The sequence below is a fragment of the Triplophysa rosa genome, linkage group LG3, assembly GCF_024868665.1.
Source record: "Triplophysa rosa linkage group LG3, Trosa_1v2, whole genome shotgun sequence".
NCBI lineage: Eukaryota > Metazoa > Chordata > Actinopteri > Cypriniformes > Nemacheilidae > Triplophysa > Triplophysa rosa.
The window spans coordinates 2,174,140-2,174,659 of NC_079892.1; positions in this window are offsets into that span (position 1 = coordinate 2,174,140).

Here is a 520-nt window from a genome sequence, read left to right on the forward strand (position 1 = left end):
GGTTTCTTGGCTGTCGCTCAGCAAATTGGAGTTTTAGCCTCCTTCACAGAGGTTCTATAGGACTAGGGTCTAGAGACTGGCTAGGACATTTAATGTGCTTCTCCTTAAGCCACTATTTGGTTGTCTTGGCAATATGTTTTGCGTCTTTGTCATGTTAAAGGCTCATCCATGACCCATCTTCAGTGACCTAGTTAAGGGGAGGAGGTTCTCGTCCAAGATTTTACGGTACATGGGCCCGTCCCTCAGCCCCTCAATGCGGTGAAGTCATCCTGTATACCTGTAGCAGAGAAAAAGCCCTAAAGCAGAATGTTTCCAACACTGTGCTTCTCTGTAGACATGATGTTCTTGGGCTCATAGTCAGCATTTCTCTCCCTCCAAACACAGGAGTCCATTTTGGTCTCACAGCAGTGCCAGCACTTTCGCCAAAGCCTTTTCTGAATCATTTTTATGTTCATTGTCAAACTTAAGACGAGCCAGGCGGGCCTTCTTGGGCAGGAGGACCTTGCGGGTGCTTCAGGAT